We start from the raw sequence: 24,318 nt of genomic DNA, 5'->3' as shown, positions 1-24,318 counted from the left end.
CTAGCTGCAACCCCTATTATTCCTCCTTACTATATCTCCATTCACATTCTCTTTCTTCCATCTTACTTTCCACCCTCTTCTAACAGTTGTTTCATCATTATCTCCAGCTCTGAATGACCTCATAGGTCCCAGCACTTGAAATTTGGCCTGAATTTTATATTCAAAGTCGACGAAAAGTTGTCTAGTGGTGGGTTATAGGACACAGATGGATTAGTTGATTTTGAGGTGGATTTGGATGCGGAAGCTGATTCACCTGTGGATTCAGAGGTCTGCTTTTGACTGAATGTATTTCAAAAAAATAAAAATGAATTCAAAGAAAAAAATTTTTTTTGTGTGTGTGTGGATTTTGATATGTTTTCTGTTTCAGGCGCGACTGCGGATAGCGTATCCGAAAAAGTGACCCAGTCTGGTGAGCTTCGTGAGGAAGACCCTAAGCTAAGGTAAGATGAAGAGAGGATTTAGAGGAAATCTACATTTATGAACCATTCATATAAATGTCTTTTAATGCACATCTGTTGTGCTACCGATAAAATATAAACCTCCATCACAAGAATTTGAATTGTAAAACTCATGTCATTTTATTTATTGAGCCTGTCTACACAACGAGGATCATTATTCCTCAGACACCTAATCACGATCAGTGTTGAAATAATACTATTATACCGTGTGCGTATATACATATAAATAAATAAATATATATCTATATATATATAATTATATACATACGTACATATATTATATAACTGTATATGTAATGTATACATATGTGTGCGTGTATACACATATATCTGTATATATAATATATATATATATATATATATATATATATATATATATATATATATATATATATATATATATATATATATATATATATATACACCGCCCCGTCTATGGCTCCTTGCAAATATCTAACCACCTCATATCTTTCCCTGAACACTGAAATCGACATTCGCATTTGAAGATAACCATCTTCTCTCTCTTTCGCTCTCCTGTCTCAAATCCTGCAGGACGAACTCATTCGTAATCCTTTAAATAAATCCCGCCGTGCGTCCTAGGGATCATTCCCTTCATTTGAGCAAATGAGCCCAATCCCCCACTCGACCATCTTGAAAAGGACGAGAGGACCTATTTATATCGGCCGAATTGCAAAATTGACGAGGAACACGTGTCCCGTCCGATGATATTTGAGTTGGGGGGCAGAGAGGAACACCGATAGAGACTACAATGTGCATCACTACACAAGTACGGAGCTACATACTGTATGAATTGCCCGTCGTTATAGATAGGCGATTGATAACGGACCTACGGCCTTAAATTTGTGATGTTAACACGTACATATAACAAGGATGCTTCGTCACCCAGTCATTGCTAAAGTTTTTATTTTTGGGGGTTTTAAATTGGTCGCCGGAATGGTTTAGGTATAAAAACAGACCCGAAAGTATGCAAACTTTTGGATTTTGATGGACGACACTGGATCAATAATATAACTGTAGACAGACTTCTTAACAAGGGTAAAATCAGTGGAAAGATTCATAGGCTTTACCGAATGAAACACAACACTGTTTGGCATACAATAGTTTTAAGTTTTATAAAATTGTCATAGTACAGTAACTTCGTGACAGTACAGTTCAGGCACTGGTTATGTTAAATGTCAAAAAAAAGTATAACATGCTAAGCCATAATTATATTCATCATGGAGAAAATCCTCTCCCACTAACTGCACTGGAACTCATTTAATCAAATTTACGTGATGTAACATTTGAAATGAAAGCAGAATCTCGCATATTGAAACAGTGATCAAACATTTCACAGCCATTGTCATTGATTCTTAGCAGCCCATTACTGGAACAAATTACATTTAAAAAATTGTTGTAGACGACAGTACCTGTAAAAGACCTCTATAAAAATCCTTCGCGAACTTCAAAACTGCATAAAAATACAGAAGAGTATTGAAAAAAAACGAGCAACAAAATGACACGATGCTACACAGAAAAAAGGAATGAATGGAAAGAAGCAAAGCAAAAAACACACGTCTAATTAATTTATGCCAGACAGTTCTGAGCACTTTTGGGAATAATTTAAGGCAAAAGAAACACATGTACTTTAGAAACCCCAGGAACCAAAGGAAAGTCGAGTGATGCTATTGATGAAGTTGAGTTTGTATTCAATTAAAAAACTGTAACTATTTTTGTTTAGGTACCTGTGTAATGAAATATTTACAGACATAACGTAATGTAAAATCTGCGTCAGTGGCCATGGGAGTATTTAGGCAGATGATAACGTTAAATCAACTAATAACGAAGAAATGTCGTTTTACTTAATAAGAATTTTTTTGTTATCGTTAAGAAAAAATCAAATTATTTCTTCACCGAGGATTGTGGATCCATCTCAGTAAAGAAGAAACGTTTTTATAAAAAAAAAAAAAAATACAGATTCTTCATGCAGAATCCAAGCGATTTCTTTGACATTTTTCCATATTCCATAGTGCTTAAATCTAATCATATATCAGTTGCATCTTAGTCTATTTTACCAGTTTCAATATTCTTCATAATTCACTAATTCACCAACTTCTATGATTTATATGACTCCTTAAATTCAAAGACTTATTTATTGCATTGTTACACCTAATTTACACTTGCAAGAAATTAAGTTTTAAAATAGCATAGCATAAACCTTCCAAAAGTTTATCTATATTTTTAACTAGGGTAAAACTCTTTTGCAGATGGGAATAGACTCGTGCAGGGCGGTTGAATTCACATTCATAAATACCTATATCTATATATACATATATATGGATATATTTATATATATATATGTGTTTATATATATGTGTGTATGTATATATATATATATATATATATATATATATATATATATATATATATATATATATATATATATATATATATATATATATATATGTAGTGGGTGCCATGGTTGAGCGATACGCTCCTGATTGCTGGGACCGAGTTAGCTCAAAGATTATCGCTCAAAAGTGCACTCAGCTACAAATTGGTGCCGGCTCCTGCTAGAGTCAAAGAAAAGGGCGTGGGTCCAGCGGCCTCATCCCTAAGGAGATTCGCTGAAAAGATCTGAAGGCATTACTCTTCTAATGCTGTCGCCTCAAAATGGGAAAATGGTGTGGTTAAATGAGAAAAGAGTGTGTACACACCACACACATTTATATATATATATATATATATATATATATATATATATATATATATATATATATATATATATATGAAGGAATTATTAAGGTATGTATGTGTGTGTATATATATATATATATATATATATATATATATATATATATATATATATATGCCTATGCCTTTAATAATTCCTGTATCGGTCAACAAACAAATCTTTGAAAATTATAAACACTACTCGCGTTAGAAAACGATTCAGGCAGGTAGTAAGCAGCTAAATAAACAAACAGAAAAAAAAACCCATCCCTGTGTACTCACCCTCACTGATTTTTTTTAAAGCCCCATACTGTATATATATATAACGTCGTCCCTTAAATAGTATCTGCCTGGAGGGGGCATAACCCAAAGTAAACAAAATAAATATTTTTCCTTCTCCTCCTCCTTCTTCTTCTTCTTCTTCTTCTTTTTCCCTGGGGAAATGCGCGTAATGGTCCCTAAGCAATTGATTGACAAATATATTCCACCTCACCTAATAATCTCATTACCCGCCAAGCGCATCATCCAATGGGACTTCTATATCAAATAATATTTCTTCTTCTTCTTCTTCTTCTCCTTCCTCCATTACGCTCTTCCTGTCTCTCTATCTCTTCCTGTCTCTCTTCCCAATACCTCTGATATATCAATTTTTTCTGTGGTAAGAATCTCTGATTTATCTGTTGAGAATGACATCAAAGATATCATATACCTTATTTTCTCAAACTTCAATCAGTGCCACGAATTAGATTCTTATTTAGCGCATGTTAGTGAGAACATTCTATACGAAGATTAATAGACCAGTTATTAGAGTTAATAATTCAAGTAGAAATGACTTACTGAATAGAGAGAGAGAGAGAGAGAGAGAGAGAGAGAGAGAGAGAGAGAGAGAGAGAGGGAGAGCAGAGGCATATAAATGATTTCCTTTGTTAAATATGAAATGAACTCTTTGCCCTTCTCTAAGATACTATGAAATTTTGATTCGTGTGAGAAATTCGTGTTAACAAGTGACGTTACAGCAAAGGAATAACAATTCCTCAGCTCTCACAGTGCGTAACAGCAAAATCTCTAGGAATCACGTATTATTCCGGTTTTATACATACAGCATTTTTTTTATTATTTGTAAAATGCATATACACGTACATACATATGTAACAATACATGTTTACATATAATATTCCTGTAATATATGCGTATATACATAATTAAACAATAAATATTTTATGTTCTATATTTCTGTTTTGCAATTAACATGTTTAAAATGTACGTATTTACTGAGAATGTATTTTATAACGATTTAGGAGCATAGAAGTCTCGTTACTGTGAGAGTTATTTCTTCATGAATAATTCTAGAGATCTTTCAATAAATGTATAGATTAATCACTGTGCACACCTTTGTTTTTAAGATTTCTTTGGCCGAGATCTCATCTTCAATATAATTTTTTTATATATATTGGAGAATTACAAAGGGCATAATGATGGAATGAAATCCATTTCAGAGAAATTTATCTTGACGGGGATTTGACAACTTTTACTTTCATCAACGCTCGATTCCCTCCAACAAACTCCAGCTTAGAATTTTCCCTTTTCACTTTCTCCTCACTGTCATCAAATAATTCCCTCCCCTTTCCCTTCGCTGTCTTGTAATCTTCTCCGTTCTCCCTTCCCTGACATCCAAGTCTCCGTCTTCCCTTACTAAAGTTCCAGTTCTCCTCGGTGCATACTTCTCCTTGCATATTTTCTGCTCTCCCTCATCCCTTCATCGTCTTGTAATCCTTGTCACTCTCCCTTTCAGAGTGACGTCATTCCCCACCCCTCTTTCCCTTTATGGCAGTGCCATTCTTCTCTCTCAGCATCCGGCTTCTTACTTACTCTTCCTTTTAATCGTTTAGTCCGTCTTTTCTTTTTTTTCCTTCCTCCTTCCCTTTGCGAGCGAGCGATTAAGGGTTAAAACCTGCGGGTTCCCCGCTGACATTTCGATGAAGGTTATAGACTCGGGACGTTGTTCCTGTTAGGAGGAGGAGGAGGAGGAGGAGGAGGACACTGATGGGTGGCGGCAGGAGCAGTGAGGTACTTGGAGGTTGGTGCTATGAATATCTCAGGAGGCATTTCGGCCGAGCCCCAATTCGAATCCTTGTGTACGAATAGAGCCTAACCTTTCCTGCGTGATGGACCGAGCTTTAGCCTACTTACATATTTAACGCCACACTGGTCAGTCTCTAGTGGTCTTCTTCCCCTTCCCCTCCCCCACCATCCCCCTGCACCTCCTCTGCTGCTGAAGCCTCCACCCAACCGATCATCTTCAGCGCCTCCTCCCTCTCTTCCCCTCAATAACATACCGACTAACCCTTCCTCCCCTCGTAACCTCCCCCTCACCCCCACCCCTTTCTTCCTCACAGACAATAAAAGAAAATCAAAGCAAAAACAGATTGAGGATCAGCCTGAAGATTGTCAGAAATACACAAAAATCTGTAATTCTCCTTGCGTCACATTCGTGACGAGGGTAACTCGACTTCCAATTATCTCGATTTGTGTTATTTGCAACATTGTCGTAACATTATCGTACCGAAGGACGATAGACTGCCGTATTTTATTTTTGAGTTTCAGCGAAGAGATTTTCTTTCGAAACGAACTCCTGTATGAAACTTTTGCAGGTTTTTGAGCTTTGGATCTACCTTTGTAGACTGGTTGGAAATAATTAAAACACTCGTGGACAGGCATCCATACTGTGCATTTCCCATAATTTTGTCAAGTGTATTTTTGTTTACCGATTACTAAGTGTTCAAATTTTGAACTTTTAAGTATAGCAGGTTAGTATTTCTTGTTTAAATCAAATAATAATAATAATAATAATAATAATAATAATAATAATAATAATAATAATAATAATAATAATAATAAATACCACACAGTCGAATGGGATGACTGAGATCTAAAATTAGACTAAATCGATTCATTTCAAATACATACCATCCAATAAACCTTGGACATATTCGGCAAGACTACTATTATATGATAGTAAAAACAATAAGACAAATGAAAATAAAAGACATTTTAGTCTTGAAAACCGTTTTTTGACGAATCTTTGAACACAATATATTATTTGCAGAAACCAAGCGTAGACTACATGCAGAATGACACGGCCTCTTCGTTCAGATAATTTTAGTAGAAAAATAAATTTATTTGAACGTCAACACTTACTGCTTTCTCCGGCATACAGAATCTAACCGAGAGAGAAAACAAGAGGCTGTACCCTATGCTCTGTAAGATTTCTAAAGCAAATGGGGGAAGGAGGTTGTTTCTTGGCTTGCTCAGGACTAGGTGATGGAGTCGTGTTTCTAGTTACAAGAAGAAGAAGCTGAAGGGAGACTCAGACCCACTTTCCAGACGCAGCCAGACAGTCTCTCTCTCTCTCTCTCTCTCTCTCTCTCTCTCTCTCTCTCTCTCTCTCTGTATTCCGCTGTAAGTTAGTGATCACTATATGTGTATCTATCTATAGGTAAGTGAACAATCTCTGTCTGTCGATCTGTGCATTAAGCTATAGGTAAGTGACCAATCGATATATAACTATCTATTAGTGACAAATCTCGGTCTGCCCACCTACCTATCTTTCTATCTATGTGCAAGTTCCTTTATTTATCCAAACTGACCTTGGTTCTGCGACTGTGTAATATTCGTGGAACTTCAATTTAACTACACCATTACAACGAAAAGTTGTGCTAAAATATAAAATAAGAATAATAACAAATAATGATAAAAAAGGGCGACGAATCTAATTACGATTGCAAACACTGCAGTATCATCTTACAGTATTATTTTAAATGCATCACAGGCGATGGTGTTTTCCCATAGTTCAACATTTTATAGGCTAAAAGTAATCTCCTAACGAAAATGTCTACACAAAGCAGTTTGCAAATGTTATGGAGAATGTTTAGAAAAACATTTCCACACTCAGCAAATTGCAAATGTTTTGGAGAATGTTTAGAAAAAAATTTCTACACTCAGCAAATTGCAAATGTTATGGAGAATGTTCAGGAAAACAAATCCACACTCAGCAGTTTGCAAATTGTTATGGAGAATGTTTAGAAAAAAAAAATTTCCACACTCAGCAGTTTGCAAATGTTATGAAGAATGTTTACAAAAAAAATTTCCCCGCTCAGCAGTTTGCAAATGTTATGAAGAATGTTTACAAAAAATTTCCACACTCAGCAGTTTGCAAATGTTGTGAAGAATGTTTAGAAAAACATTTCCACATTCAGCAACTTGTAAATGTTATGGGAGATCTTTTGAAAACAAAGTCTGTGTAGAAGAAATTCGTGGCGAACTTCGGTTGACCTACTGAGTGCTCAAAAATGAATGGAAATATTGTCGCATAACGACTTATTATGAATATTATAAAGAATTATGAATATTATGAAATTATGATGAATGCATGATAAAAGTTAGAACGATGTAACCTGAGCCAACCTGTTTCAGGTCCTTAGAATACGAAATTTTAAAACATCGAATACATTTATGGGCAGTTTATCTAAAAGTTATTGGGAAGGATCTCTCTCTCTCTCTCTCTCTCTCTCTCTCTCTCTCTCTCTCTCTCTCTCTCTCTCTCTCTCTCTCTCTCTCTCTCTCTATATATATATATATATATATATATATATATATATATATATATATATATATATATATATATATATATATATATATACATACACACACACACACGCACATAATACACATACACACACACAACTATTACCACCTTCAACTCTGTTACTACCACAACTACTACTACTACTAATAATAATAATAATAATAATAATCAGGCTACGAATATATATATATATATATATATATATATATATATATATATATATATATATATATATATATATATATATATATATATATATATATATATATATATATACTCGTATATATATATTGTCTATGTCAAAGAGCATACAGCTGCCACTAAGCTCTATACCGTCTTTAGCACGTTAGCACATCATAATTTCTCAAAATACTGTTTATCATATTTCAGTTCATATGGGTCTTTTCATTGACACCGTTCCACTATTTTACGTAAAGTAAAATAGAAAAATAAAAGGAAATGAACTGTCATAATGTAATATGCAAATTCTTCGCATTAGATATGCTTCATTCCCGGTTCTGTTACTTGACAGAAGAATTTAAATATTGAAAATAATAAATAAAAAGGGCCCCAGTTCCGACAATGGCTTACTGCTTCATCAGCAAGACTAAAATATTATTATCTTTAATATTCTGCATATTTGTTTTTGAGAACGCTCGTTCCATTTTGTTCTTGTGTCGTGTTAAGGCATTTCCTGTTTTCTTATCCCCTGAATCCTTTAAATTTGTGGCCTTATAAAGGTTTTGGAGAAAGTTTGGCTTGGCAGTGGTACCGATAATTTATGGGACAACTAGAAATTGGAAGTGAAAAGCGACAGTAATTTTTTGCGTAATCACTGCTTTCGAGCTATACTCGTCAGACGCCCACCCCCCAAAAAAAGGTACGTGCAAGAATACAATAAAAAGAAAAACAACATATATTTTTAAACACTGCATATTTTTATGCTTGCATTTCAATCAAAAAGTGTTGATGAAAACATAATTACGCCGAATGAAAATCGAAATTTTCGATATCAAAACCCGTGCCTATTCAGTCATATACTACCGATTCCTACAACGGAAATATTTTTGACACATTCTCCCGGCTGGAATGAAGTCTGCTATATAAGGTATCATGAAATACATATGCACAGACAACAGGTTTCGCGTCAATCGGCGCACGGGCAAAGCCGGAATAGGTGCCAAGACTTAAATTTCAATGATTCAAGAACAATCCATACCAAGAAAACATCTATTCTAAAGTATCAGCCCTTGCTGATACACTGTAACTTTTGAGCCTTCGTGAAAACTTTTACCCCAGACCAAACAATAAGAAATTATACGAACACGGAGAGTCTTTTAAATTTAATTTTGAAGTAGATACGGATCACGAGATTTTAAAACCATTCGTTCCCGGTTGTTCATTTATATACTGTATATATCACATCAAAAGCAAACCTTTTGGCAGTGATCGCAACGGCTGTCCAAGTTAACCTTGTGAGAAGAAATGTTTGTTCAACATCTATTTCGTACCTTGCAATAATTTACATCATATATCAAAGCCGAAGATGCTGAATAAACGCCGTAAACATAGCGGCCAACCTCGTTAACTTAATGCTTGTTCGATAAAGCACTTTCATCCAGAAACAGTTGATAATTATGTCGACACATAGCTTTGTATCCAAGTATTATCTCAAACCGAAGATCATTTTATTGTTGTTATAAATATTTAAGTGAAATGCAATATGATCAGTATATATATATATATATATATATATATATATATATATATATATATATATAGAGAGAGAGAGAGAGAGAGAGAGAGAGAGAGAGAGAGATAAAAACTTGCGCCCAAATTTTTTCAAACCAATGATTACTTTATTGCAGAGACAAACAGTTGAGAGACATTCATTATGACCAGTAGAGAGAGAGAGAGAGAGAGAGAGAGAGAGAGAGAGAGAGAGATAAAACTACTGTCCAAGTTTTCTCTTAACCCAAAGATTACTTTATACAAGGGAACCATTATGACCAATAGAGAGAGAGAGAGAGAGAGAGAGAGAGAGAGAGAGAGAGAGAGAGAGAGAGAGAGAGAGAGCCATATACTGATCATGAATAAACATAAGCAACACAAGATGCGTCCGAAAGGACATGGCCCGTCCGGTGTACTAATTCGGCAGACTCGAGGTGAAGGACAGTGTAGATACAATATGTAAATTTGGAATGTGAATTGCGCTATCCCCGGTCGCCGTGACTCGAGTGGAATTTAAGGTATAGACTGTTTCGTATTTCCTAGATTGGGAAATTAAAATGGTCTTTCTGACGAAGTAAATAAACGTAGTTCTGTATAAATTTATTTCTCGAAAATGTAGTGAAAGAAATGATTTTAGGGGTAAGATGTATGTTTAAAAATACGCTGAGTGCACATACACATATATTATATAATATGAATATGTATGAGAATGTATATTCATATACGTATACATACATACATACATACATACATACATAATACATATATATATGTATATATATATATATATATATATATATATATATATATATATATAATATATATATATATATTTGTAAAGGACATGTACATGTATATGAATAATTTCCAAACTGATCACCAAAGAACAACGAAGCAAAGCTGGCTTGCTATCGTTACACTTTTACATTCATGGAGATTTGCTAAATTCAGTTTATTCACGGCTAAATCTGCAAAACGTTTAACACAACAACAGCTAACATAATACCGGCGGATACCGTAACGAACTTACAAAATAAAAGCGAAGATCTGCGACAAAATTACCCAGATTTCGGGGGTGGGGTTGGGTGGAGAGGACCAAGAACTGCCGTCGGAAAGACTATAAACTAGCATAGAATGGTTTGTAAGTTCCTGTTTTATTGTCAATCAAGGGCAGTGCTCATCAATTTATTTTCCATATGTTTGACAACGATAATTTCGGGGTAATGAACTCGACTTGCCATTCATTGTCCACGACATTTCTCGCTAATGGCTCCTGTCTCGATCCTCTCTTAGATTACCTCCATTTTTTACAGCATGGATATGTTACGTCTATGGTTCGACTGTGGACTGTCGCCCACAGTCAACCCAGTTTTGAATAGGTGCTCGTGTCAGTTGGGGTCACAATAGGTCATGTAGACAGTAACCTCATCCCCCGTAGGCCACAGGTTACTTCAGCCTCGCCTAACTGCCAGGTGCATAATTCGCTCCCAAGGTGAACAGAGCAATTTTGATCAAATGAAATTATGTTTATGTTTTAGCTTCCAATATAAGTTCTCGGTATATGTTTTCTCTGAACACTTCGTTAGAGAAAAAATCATTATGATTAAGAGAAGTAATGTATAATGAATTAAGATTGCTCTTCCTGATCTTGTATACAAAAGGCGTTCTGTAAATACTTCGGTTAGTTATCAGTCATGTGAGAATTGAATTTCATTCTTTTTTAATTTTCTTGATTTTCTGAAGGATTGTGTGAGAGAAATAATTTCTCAGGAAAGAAACGCATACAAAGAGAGATCTTTATGTATACTGTTAAGTGCAGTTAGGAAAGGCATCGAGTAAGGGGAGACAGAGCCTTCATAACAAAGGCAAAAACAGAAAAGAATAGGACACTATTCTATTTACATATGTCAATCACAAAGTAGCCATAGCATCAAATATGGGGCCAAACCAAAGTGGCTTACATTGAGCATAGTTGTTTTCAACGCTTACTTGAAGGACGAGGTGGGAAGCCTTGGACCAAGTCAAATAAGGAGTCAACATTGGCGGAGTTGAACGGAGGGCTGTAGAGATATTATGTGGATGCTTTAGCGAAGACTGGAAGCATAGTCATGAATGTCTTAGTGAATAGAAGAGAAAAGTGTAAGGAATAAATGATTGAGAGTGCCAAAGTTAAGCATATACTGCTTAAGATGAAAAACGAGAATGCGAAGTAATAAATCGCCAGATTACTACTGATTGAAGAAGCTGTATGTACAAGGAAATGATTAATGACAGGCAGATTTATAAGAACCCTGATTAAGGGGCTGGTTAAAGATCTAATAATTTTCGTTGTGACACCTGCATGGAATTTAATATATATATATATATATATATATATATATATATATATATATATATATATATATATATATATATATATATATATATATATATATATATATGCACATACTCTCTCTTCTCTTTTCTCTTTCTCACGCAGGAACAAGCATCATAGCTACTTTTTCTAAAGTAATTCTTAAGGAATTTCACCCCTCCTTTCGCCTCCACTCCATACGCACATTCTCTCTCTCTCTCTCTCTCTCTCTCTCTCTCTCTCTCTCGCAGGAACAAGCATCTTTTCATCCCCATGGAGTTTTTCTGAGGAATGAGTTCTTATTCATGGACCTAAACTTCCAACCACTGACCCGATGGTGATTGACACGAAGGCCACGCAGAAGTCTTGGTTCTAAACTTGGAGAATTTGAAAATAAATCTTAGGAAAGGGGAAGAAGGGTCATCACTCCTCTTGCTAGTCTTCAATTCTAGTTATTTTCTCGCCTCGGCTTTTAAAGCCCGCACGCATAACAACTGAGAAACTCAAAGGTGCCCTTTGAAAATGCAGAGGAGTTGGGCAGAACGCGACCGTAATTTTCAAATCGTGTGATCGCGGTCTTGACGGAGAGAGAGAGAGAGAGAGAGAGAGAGAGAGAGAGAGAGAGAGAGAGAGAGAGAGAGAAGGCGTAGAACTCTGCAAGAAGCAACCGAACGTCCTTAAGCAACTCACCTTTCGCCAGAGGACGCTCGCAAGGAGAACTTTGTGTGAGGTCCTTTTCGGAAAGAAGGTCCTTCGTGCATATTAGTTTTTTAAGAGCTAACCTTTCATAGCGAGATAAACAAGCTCCCTTAACCGTCGTAAAAGGTCTTCGTGAACAATCAAGTACTAGGCCAATGGCAGTAAATCTAAGTCAAGCCCACGAACAAGAAATTCTTGAAGGTAATCTTTCGTCAAGCGATTGCAATCTTTGCCAAATATAAGCCGACACCCGTAGGGGTAGTGCCGTCAGTGTACCTCATGCGGTGCACTGTAGGCATTACTTAAGAGTTGTTTGCAGCGTCCCTTCGGCCCCCAGCTGCAACCCCTTTCATTCTTTTTGCTGTACCTCCGTTTATTTTCTCTTTTCTTCCATCTGACTTTACATCCTCTCCTAACAATTGTTTCATAGTGCAACTGCGAGGTTTTCCTCCTGGTACACCTTTCAAACCTATTTACTGTCAATTTCAGTTTCAGCGCTGAATGATCTCATTGGTCCCAGAGCTTGGCCTTTCGCCTAAATTCTATATTCTATTCTAAATATAAGCCGACATTCTTCAGATTATTTTTTCGAGTCGAAAGTGGCCTATACTTGTTGTTCTGATTTTATAAGATAAAAAAAAATACAATTTTGAGGGTTCTGAAAGTAAGATCAATGACATCAACATGAATATATGATGGTTAGTTTCTCTCGTATAATGTGTACTGGGTTAACGATTATGTCAGATATTAGTGAACTTTATTCATTGACCTGGGAAATCTTGAGAAATTTTTCAGGCAAGTAGACATTTTAATGCGAAACTACAATTCGTTTTGAAAACGTAATTAAATTTGATACAACACTATATATCCTAATTTGCGTTATGTTTTTCTTTATCAAAACACTCACACTTATACATAGTGCTTTCTTACTCAAAAATGTTTATACATGTATATGCATTAACTTGTGTAATTTTTCTCACACACACACACACACATATATACATACATATATATATATATATATATATATATATATATATATATATATATATATATATATATATATATATATATATATATATATATACATATATACGTGTGTGTGTGTGTGTGTGTGTGTGTGTGTAAGAAATATTATTTATCTGACGTATAGAATTCAGATTACTTTTCCACACTCAAACGTAAGAAATCTTAAAAGCGTAGGAATCCTTTCGCTTCCAAGATATAAAAAAGTCTTGACTATATCGGAAAGGAAGTGGAAAAAACTATGTGAATCTAAAAACCTCCGTTGATTTATTTCATCTTTTAATATTCGACAAAAATATAAATTATGAAAAATTTCACCGAAAATGCTCAGCTAAACTACGCCTGTTTAGTGATACTTGAAGTGGCTAATTCAGCGCTTCTTTGGAAATCACGACTGATACCGATTCAGTTTTTCGATCCTTGGCATAAAAAAAGATGGGGGAAAAAAAAAAGAAAGGTCTGCAATCAGAGAGAGAGAGAGAGAGAGAGAGAGAGAGAGAGAGAGAGAGAATGAACAGAGTGAAGCTCCTCCACAAAAATATTCTCGTGTGATCATAATGAGATAATAAAAGTTGTATGACCTGCCTGAGTGCCACTACATTGAAAAATGTTTGATAATTAACAGGTGAAGAGCCCTCCAGCTTAATTATTGGCGAGAGGAGAAAGGCTCCTGCCGCGGTTTGGGGAGAGACTCTCGGCACAGGCTCTCGAAGCCTCTCTTAATCAGATACAAGAGTCCCTTCATTACAATCTTGATTAACCTCTTCCTCCTCAAACTGAGGAAGTTGTTTATCGAACACGCCAGCTAAGCCCACAGATTCCCCATCCCCACAAAGGAGGGCCCCCCTCCCCCCATCCACAGGACCCCTGGGTACTCCCTGAATCCTCCCCCAAATACCAACACCCAGGCCAGAAGCCCTCGTCCTCATATGTGTGTGCCTACTGCCTACTTGCTAGTGATGATCCTGCGGCATGAAGAAGGGAGTCAAGTGAGATGGGATGTGAGGGTAGGGAGGGAGGTTGGAGGGGGTTAGGGGTAGGTACCACGAAGGGTGAGGTCCTAGAACGGAATAGAGAAAAGGCAAAGCAACTGTAAAGAGATGGGTAGGGAGGAGGGGGTGTTGGAGGAGGAGGAGGAGGAGGAGGAGGAGGAGGAGGAGGAGGAGGAGGAGGAGGGGGGGACGGGGGGAGTTGAGGGTCCAAGTCCCTGTGTGTGTGTATGTGTGTGTGCTTGCTGTCTATTTGCCTGTGAAGTGGAGGAGAAGAAGGTGAACAAATAAAACCTTCTGTTCAAGAGCGCCGCGAAAAAAGGGGGTAAAGAAGAAAGAATCGCAGACATAGCCCGAAAAATAACGCCGTCATTGACAGCCATAATAACCGGTGTTTTTAGAGCAATGTTAAAAATCAGAAAAAAAATTACTTTTAAAAATGATGCTGGATTTTCCCTGGCGCTGGTTGAAAAACAAAAAATGCCCCTACAACCACTCACAATGAAGTGGAACGAATCTCTTTTTGTTTTGGCAACGCTGATTAACAGTGAGCATGTAACAGTACAGGTGGCCCCTTTTATTTCCATAATTTGTTAACAATTTACCCTGATATAGTTATTAATAATAGCAGCTTAGAAAATCAGAATAAATGACTTACCGTTCAAGTAATCATTCATTATTGAAGACTCCATACGTTCTCACATTAACATTTCAAGTATACTACAAAATACACTAATTAATACTGTATTAAAAAAAGTAGCATATTTAAAATGAAATCTTACCTTTGAAATTTTGAAATAAGAAGAAAACTCCCCTACCAGAAAAGGGGCCTTAGGGTATTTATTAACGTTATTAATGTAGTTGAGAGTGGTTTTCAATTTTCGTTTAATCTAGTATCGATGTGATGTCCGTCCTAGAACGAACAGGCTGTGGACCCAAACAAATTAATTCTTATAGATTGACTGAATATAAAATTTAGGCCAAAGGCCAAGCACTGGGACCTATGAAGTCATTCAGCGCTGAAAGGGAAATTGACAGTAAAAGGCTTGAAAGGTGTAACAGGAGGAAAGCCTCGCATTTGCACTATGAATAAATTGTTAGGAGAGGGTGGGAAGGTGGAAGGAAGAGAATATGAAAGGAGATACAGTAAAAGGAACGAAAGGGGTTGAAGCTAGGGGGCCGAAGGCATGCTGCAAAGAACCTTAAGTAATGCCTACAGTGCAACGCATGAGGTGCACTGACGGCGCTACCCCCCTACGGGGTATTAATTCTTACAAAAAATAAAAGAAATTATGTTTTTCTCTCGTTGTCGTTGAATGGCAAGAGCTTACACGAATAAGGACACCAGTCCTTGACATCGGGAGTGGTTAGTGTACGTTTGAGAATGTTATGTGAAATTAATTGTAGAGGATATTAGTCACCAATCAAAATGTTGGAGAAAACAACCACCCTCAGTTTTTCCTATTAGTAAAATAATATAGGTCTGCCGTACTGTCGACACTTTGATGGTTTTCATAAGTTTTTAAAGTAGGTCAATCTTCTTACACACAATGAAGACAGTGTAACAACGTAATTCGTCTTTCGGTCAAGCATACTAATAGGCTTAGAAATATAATGATAGTAATAATTAACTTACATTTTAATATTTATTTATTGATAGGTTAATTTATTCATTCCTTTCTAATCACTGATCTCTCCTTTCTGTGTTTCCCATTCAATTCTGTTACTTCTTCCTAATGAACACCACATTCTTTGGAAGCTTGAATTTCAAGTCAATGGCCCCTGTGGGCTTGTTCCATATGAAATGGGTTCATGTTCTGAATAATAATAATAATAATAATAATAATAATAATAATAATAATAATAATAATAATAATAATATCCACTACTAAAATAGGAGAAGTCAGATATATTTGAAATTGGGCGTGTTCTTACCTTTATAGATTAGGTGGACATAAACGTGCTGTGCATGTAGACATAAGGACAAGCCAGAGGACAGGACCAACACAAAGCTTAGATGTAGGATATAAGATAGGATCTAACAAGTCGGCTGCCATATATATCGGTCAAAATAGTAACCAACGCTGGACTTTAGAAAGGTCGTCAATATTCAATAATAACTTCGAAAAGAATGGAGTAATACTAAGGGGGGAAAAAAAACACGCCAGTGTCTTGGGATTGTCATGGACCGTATCCTGAAGGCAGATGAGTGCCTAGTGAAGGGTTGTGAGATCCTTGGTTAGGGAAATGCTCCCAGAATGGTGGAGGAGCCTGTCTTTCTTAAGGCCAACTTCAATCACGTCAGATCAGTCTGTTTACTGATGACTGCTATCACGGTTGTAGTAAGCGGTACAAGCTACAGTTTGAAGTGCTGCCCTTGAACTTGCCAACATTTTTGGGTACAGATGCAATGTCCTCCAAAGGTAGATTAGCCTCTCCTGATGCCAATGTAAAACTAGGTTTTTCCTTCCTGTGTGGTGCTGAGGTAAAATGAAAGCAGCCCCGCTGATCTACATGGTGTGAAAGTCAGCAAAGCGCCGGAGCATGGGGTTTGCAGCCCCATATCCTGGGGTTTTGAATGTGTGTGGGTGTGGCAGAAAAGGAGAAATGTATCATAAATCATTTCTTACAGAGAGAAAGCTGGATGTTTAACACATAGAGATGTAGAGATGATAGTGCAATGTGTGTGCAGGAATAGAGGGAAAAGAATGACAGTGTCTGGGTCAGTTCAAAAGGAAGCCGTTAGCGCATGTTGTGTCAAGAAGACTCTGGGGATGTGGTAACTACGTAGGCGAAAGGGTGGATAAGCCTGTTTTGAGATTGTCTATACAAACAGATAGAACAGTGAAGATAATAAGGTCACGAAAAAGTGCATAACCCGGAAGTATTACGACTGCAGGACAGGAAGACGCAGACGACACAGTGCGGGAAAAAGTGAGCGAAAGAGTTAATGGAAAGAAAGAGCCTCAATATCAAAGAAGTGTAAGACTGGATGCGTGAAATGACACAGAGTATGTCAGGAAGTTTTGACACACTGCTGGTGATCTTTCTCTGTAGGCCTCTGGAGTGACTGTTGCGGATGTGGAAGTTTTCTGTACAAGGGCCCTATTCGCCTCTCAGCAGTTACGGAATGGAACGAACAGATCAGTGACCGCTGTGTTGTTTTTACTCCAGAAGTACCCCTGGTGGGGTAAAAAATTTAATACTGAATATATATATATATATATATATATATATATATATATATATATATATATATATATATAATATATCCACATTTCGTAAATAAAACCGACGTGAAATGATAATCCGAAAGGACGACCCAACGCTCCCCGTTTTCGAAAAACAGGCAACAGTACCAAATAGCTTCGTTATTATCATATCCCGAGGCGTGAAATAATTCAGGTCACCATCAAAGAGTGATTTTATAAATCCATTTCCATTGGTAAACTGAGGCCGTCGAGTGGGGCGTGAGCTGAAATGTTAAATTTCTTTATAATTTTGCGACCATTTTGCAAAAGGCTTTGTCGGTCGAGGCGAGAGACTTGCAGGGGAGGGGTGGGGAAGGGGGCCGGGGAGGTAAGGGAGGGGGTTGAACCTCAAACGCGTCAATATTCGAGCGCTTCTTCCCAAAACAAACATGAACGATCATTAAGGAGAAAGAGTGAATATTTCAGGATCCGGGCGGCGGTTTCGGTTGCAGCCTGTTGTTTAAACTCGTCTCTCGTGCATGTTTCAATATTGCTCGCTTTTGTTATTAGATTTTGAAGCCAAAGAAAAGGGGATAAATATCATGATTTTATTACCAGGGAGGGATTTTGCAAGCGGCCCGGAAATGTTTCGGGAATAATTCTTCGGTGTTTTTATTTCGCTGCAGTTTTTACAGCGCCATAGAGTAAAATGCTAAATAACATTATATTCAACAGGGCGCAGGGTATTTTTGCTTGATTTGCATCTCATATTCCAGTGTAAATTTCAGATATTTTGTATATATATATATGTATATATATAGATATATATATATATATATATATATATATATATATATATATATATATATATATATATATATATATATATACATACATATAAGAAACCGGAGTTCAGCTCCGGCCCCATGAGCCTTATGAGGCCCAGGAGGACTTTAAACTTTAACTAATACACACACACACACACACACACACACACACACACACACACACATATATATATATATATATATATATATATATATAAATATATATATATATATATATATATATATATATATATATATATATATATATATATATATACATACATACATATATATACACAGGCATGTAGGTTCATATATACATATATTACCATACACTTTTTTCCCTTAGGAAGGGTGGCTCCGAAAGATGGTACCATTCCGGTTTTCAGGAAGCACTGTTGGGATGAGGGTGGTAGGCCACGTCCTACTCCACTAATATTTTCGGGGCTTAACTGACTAGGGCAACTGGCTTTTCTTGGAGGTCACCCATTCAAGAACTGACTAGACCCTCCGTTGTCTAACTTCTTTGATCGATAACCCACGGTTATATATATATATATATATATATATATATATATATATATATATATATATATATATATATAGTATATTTGTGTGTGTAGCTTAATACCGAAATCACTTATGTAACCAATTAACGCTTTTTGAAGTGAAACCTGTAATTAAGAAACTTTCGACATGGAAAGCGATGGAATTAAAGAAATTATTTGTAACTAGAATGTTTTGTAGGATATGATATAAGAAAGCAAAGCCTACTGGCTGTGAATTGAAGTTTATAACAAAATGCTAAAGAAAGGTGACCTGACCAAATATTGTAACTATAGTGGCACTGCACTTACATCAGTCGTGATGAACATATTCAGTACGTTTATTCTCAATATGCTGGAGAAAAATATTGTTATAGATGCACCGCCATGTTTAGGAAAAGGCTGTAGTTGCAGTAGATCAAGCCATTGTGTTAAAACGTACTGTGCAGTAGCATATGGAATTTCAAAACTCCCTTCTGGTGGCTTTTGTTGGTTGTGAGATGGTATGGAATTTTTGACGTCTCTGTGGTAATAGCCGTAATCTGTAGAACTAACTGAAATTACGCAAGAACGAAGTAGATGCAAAGTTAGTGTTGATGGAGTATTGTAAAAACGAATAGAGGGGTATTAGAGGGTAGTACTCTGTCACTTTTGGTGTTTGCCCTTCTCGTGGATTTTAAACTGAAAAATATTTTGGAGATGGAGGATAAGGTTTAGATAGGATTAAAGATGTAAAACTGACAGACTTAACATACACAGATGAAGTTAACAAAGCTTGCTTACTTCTTAAAATGCAGCATATGTCTAAAGGAGGCGGTAATAACAATAACTCTAAGAAAAATCGAAATAATGAGGACAGCGAATGCACAAAAGGATTAAAAAACATTATTTAGGAACAATGATATACAGTACAGGTTCTCTTGGGATGAATTTACTGAGACTGAAAAAGGCAAATCAAACAATGGGCTGGCTGACTAAAAGTTGGGTGTCAAATAGACTGGAATGGCATACGACTATGAATTAGTATGATCTATAGTGTCATATGATCAATGATCATGTTATGAAAATAGATCTACTGTATAATAAAAAAAAATTGTCGATTTGAGAATAAACCTTTGAGAAGGAAATAAAGAGACACATGGCGGGATAGGCCAAGGAATTATTCTAAAAAATGAAATTACGGAATTTCTGTGTACAGATGAGATAAAGATGACAAGGAGATGGATATGTCTTGGACATGTCCTTGGTCCCACCCTGGCAAAATGAGCAGGATAGTGTTAGCTGGACTCCTGTGGGCACCAGAGCAGTAGGAAAACCTGGGCCTAATTGGATAATGGGAAGAAAGCTTTGCAAGTGGAGGTTGGAGATGAGCAGAGATTTGTGGAAGTGAAAGCATAGGAAAGAGATGAGTGGCGCAGCGCTGGATGCGATAATGACGATTTATTCTTTCTCCTCAGGGGGGCATAACACTAAACAATTTTTCCTAAAAACTGATACCAAGAATTCAGTTGGCACGATAAACTGGTGTCGTATCAGTAGGAATGACAGAGAGCGTTCTAATTTGAGATAAAAGCACAGAAGTAAAAATCCACAGAGATCATCCCACGATCAGTGAAAATAGCCACTAGTTCAGAGCCTTCATTTCTCTCTCTTGCTCTCTCTCTCTCCAGCAACTTCGTTTTGTCTCCATCAGGTCTCTAAACTGACTGGCCGACTGGCTACTCTTTCTCCCAGTGGACCCACTGCCCATCACGGACGAATAAAGAGTATTGCTAACAAATATGTTTGTTTTTCGCTGCTTCTGATATCCGTCGCAGACTCTGATGTTTGTAACGCAGTTATGTCAAGTGCTATCTTTCGCGGAATTGTTTTCGCCTGTTTTAAGTTATTGACGAATCCTGACCGAATACTTTTCGAGAGAAAGAGAGAAACAAAAACTTGGTCCGAGAAGGAAAGAAACAGGAACTTGGTAGTGAAGAAGCAGGGAACTGATTTCTTGACAACGGAAAAAGATCCAAAGCTTTTTCATTTCCATTAGTATACGAGCTTCTATCAGTGGATGCCAACTGAAATTTATTTTTGGCAAGAGAAGACATATATCTCTTTTATTTCTTGATCTAATTTGCATATACGCCATTGCTTTCAGAGAGATTTCTGCTGACAGACAAAAGCGCAATTTTTAAAAGTTTAATTATACTTCATTTCATTCCAGAATACCCAGACCTCATAAACCTTTTTAAAGAGAAAAGGTTTTTAAAACTGTAAATCCCTTAAGTTATCGGGGTAGTAACTGTCGTGAATTGAAATGTTTTGCTGAGTAAGATCTTATTTGCACAGCAGAGAGACATATGCTAATCTTGAATCTTTTATGAAAATTGTCACTGACAGCGAATTATACATATACTGTATATATATATAATATTTATACACATACATATATATATAGAAATCATCAACACACAATCACGTGTGGAACAGAAATAAATTTCTGACTCACGTCGGGATCGAAACCCAGGTCTCAGGTGGAAAGCAAGGGCGTTATCCACTAGGCCATACAGAAGTCTAAAGAAGTTGCTCTCAGGTTCCAACATCTTTTTAGATTTTCAGGTAGTGTGAGTGGATAAAGCCCTTGCTTTCCACCTGACAGGTCTCTCAGGTGGAAAGCAAGGGCGTTATCCACTAGGCCATACAAGTCTAAAAGAAGTTGCTCTCAGGTTCCAACATCTTTTAGACTTTATGGCCTAGTGGATAACGCCCTTGCTTTCCACCTGAGAGACCTGGGTTCGATCCCGACGTGAGTCAGAAACATATATATATTATATATATATATATATATATGTATATATATATATATATATATATATATATATATATATATATATATATATATATATATTATATTATATAAACTTATAAACTTCTGCCAGTTCAGACACAGGGAAGGTATTTGTTCTGTTATTATGTTTATGAATCGTAGTTAGCTCGCCAGATAATATTTAAGAATCTATTTTGATTTCTAGGCATTTATTTCCTTTTCAAATACGTCCTTTATTTCATCTTCCTTATTTCATGTCTTGCTTCACAAAACCGTACAAAATCTATTATGTCGTGAAGAAGCATTAGCGTTATCATGTGCCCTGTAGGGGGGTAGCGCCGTTAGTGCACCTAACGCGGTGCACTGTTGGCATTATTTAGGATTCTTCGCAGCGTCCTTCGACCCTTAGCTGCAATCCCTTTCATTCCTTTTACTATACCTCTGTTCATATTCACTTTCTCCAATCTTACCTTCCATCCTCTCCTAACAATTGTTTCATAGTGCAACTGCGAGGTTTTCCTTCTTTTACACCTTTCAAACCTTTTTATTCTCCATTTCCCTTAGTGCGCTGAATGACCTCATAGGTCCCAGCACTTGGCCCTTGGCCTAGATTTTATATTCCACTTCCATTATTATGTTCTCCGGACACTTGGCACATGCATACCCAAAACCGACTCTTTTGTCGTGATTTCACGACAGGAATGATGTGTAGCTACATATCATTTTAGCATAATATCAATATGCAATGCAGTACATTGGTGCTGTTAACAATGTGGGTTTTATTCTTCGCGCACCGTTTAAAGGTAATATTCAGTTTTAAAGGTAATATTCAGCTGTGTTGTTAAAGTGTTGCACAAGTGTATCCCACGACAGACTTGTCTTATTTTTGTTTATGTCTATTATCTTTTTACTAAGTAGGGTAAGGATGTAACAAAGTTTCCTACAGATGTAAGTTTTACATCATTCACTGAATGGATAAAATACTTGTTATGCATTGCACTATTCAGCTAAGTACTGAATTTCGGTAATACTGTCCTTTCCTTGTATTCCAAAACTGAATAACAAAACTCTATGAGAGAGAGAGAGAGAGAGAGAGAGAGAGAGAGAGAGAGAGAGAGAGAGAGAGAGAGAGAGAGAGAGAGAATTTTATTGCTTATAACTGCTTTAGTTCAGTAAGTTTTATGTCAGAGAGAGAGAGAGAGAGAGAGAGAGAGAGAGAGAGAATTTTATTGCTTTTAACTGCTTTAGTTCAGTAAGTTTTATGTCAGAGAGAGAGAGAGAGAGAGAGAGAGAGAGAGAGAGAGAGAGAGAGAGAGAGAGAGAGAGAGAGAGAGAGGCATAGTACGAATGAAATGAAAAGGTTTGGTTGTAATCCGTGGCTTTGTCTCAACACGCTAATTATCCTGATAAGAGGACATTTAGAATAGCAGATACTTAAAGTTATATGATTTTAAATCGTATCTTGCAGTAAGTTCTCCGTGAATTTGTCTCAACACGCTAATTATCCTGATAAGAGGACATTTAGAACAGCATATACTTAAAGTCATATGATTTTAAATCGTATCTTGCAGCAAGTTGCCTCCAACAAAAAATAGGCTTATCAATGGTCATCTTGTACTCTATTTGATATTTGCTGCCCGCAAAAGCTTGGAAAACCCTTTTAAGGCAAAAACATGTCAATTTCTGTTAGAACCTTACTCTTCTGGTGGTTTGACAGCTCTTTAAACATACACATTCTCACCAACAAACTTCCCCCCTCCCCGAAAAATATGACTATATTGAATCCATCTCTTTTTTTTTTTTTTTTTTTTTACCGCGAACAGGCATATAAGAACATAGCCTTTTTTGAAACCACAGGTCATAAATAGACAGATTGAAAGAATTGCTCAACTGATAAGGTGAATAGACAAATTGAAAGAATTGCTCAGTTGACAAGGTTTCATGGTTAACTGGACGAACAGAATAAATAGTGAAAGATATTGTCGTTTATATGAACGTATATACTGTATGTATCGGTGGGACCTGACAAAGTACCATGATTCTCAAATACACAATGTCTGAATTTACAGTTGGCAGAACTTTTTATGCATATATTAACAACGTAGTTCATAATACCACGTACAATACAGTCAGCATGATAGTTCCATGACACTTTACATGGCCCGAGCAATACAAGCTACTACCAATTCGGTCTAACATTCCTTGATGTCCACAGATGCATGACAACGCCCTTAAGGGTAATCCTATCTATACCAACATTCCGTAACATTAACAGGCGCGCGACAACCCCCTTAGGCAATATTATC

General features: G+C 36.5%; 1 protein-coding gene across 2 annotated transcripts in view; it reads left to right on the top strand.

Annotated features, from left to right (window-relative positions):
* Positions 1-24,318, top strand: part of LOC136846875 (uncharacterized) — a 122,275-nt gene that overhangs the window by 16,835 nt on the left and 81,122 nt on the right. For both annotated transcript variants that reach the window (XM_067118132.1, XM_067118128.1), the window contains exon 2: positions 368-440. The gene's annotated coding sequence lies outside the window, so the exon portion shown is untranslated. The remainder of the gene's footprint in view (positions 1-367; positions 441-24,318) is intronic.

The sequence above is a fragment of the Macrobrachium rosenbergii genome, chromosome 2 (genome assembly GCF_040412425.1).
Source record: "Macrobrachium rosenbergii isolate ZJJX-2024 chromosome 2, ASM4041242v1, whole genome shotgun sequence".
In the NCBI taxonomy this organism is placed as follows: Eukaryota; Metazoa; Arthropoda; class Malacostraca; order Decapoda; family Palaemonidae; genus Macrobrachium; species Macrobrachium rosenbergii.
Note: the sequence above shows the minus strand (reverse complement) of the source record. Positions and strands in the feature narration are given on the sequence as shown.